A 390-nucleotide genomic window follows, 5' to 3' on the forward strand; every position below is an offset into this window, starting at 1 on the left:
AAAAAAAAAAAAAAAAAAAAGAGAGAGAATCAAGAATTCAGGAAAATATTAAGTTACAATTCCCAAAGGGTCACGACCTGTGTGTGAAATTGGGCATATGGGTTTGACCTCATCATAGAGCGTCCTTCCAGTTTTTCCTCTGCGTTTCCAGAATGCCCCAGCTTCATGAAAGATGGGTGACAAGGTGAGAAGGAGTGACCTCCTAAAAGCACAGAACCTGGCATGCTCAGAGGTGGTTCTTTTGATTATGTTGGCTGTCCCCTCCCTGCCCCCAAGGCCCTGGCTAGGTCCTCTGTCCTTTCCTTTCTCTGACAAACCTGGTGGCAGTGCCAGAAACAATGAATTGGTACCTGTATATTTTTCCCTGGTCATCAGTGCTAGAGGCTACAT

This window comes from Colobus angolensis, unplaced genomic scaffold (assembly GCF_000951035.1).
Source record: "Colobus angolensis palliatus isolate OR3802 unplaced genomic scaffold, Cang.pa_1.0 Scaffold11, whole genome shotgun sequence".
Classification (NCBI taxonomy): Eukaryota; Metazoa; Chordata; class Mammalia; order Primates; family Cercopithecidae; genus Colobus; species Colobus angolensis.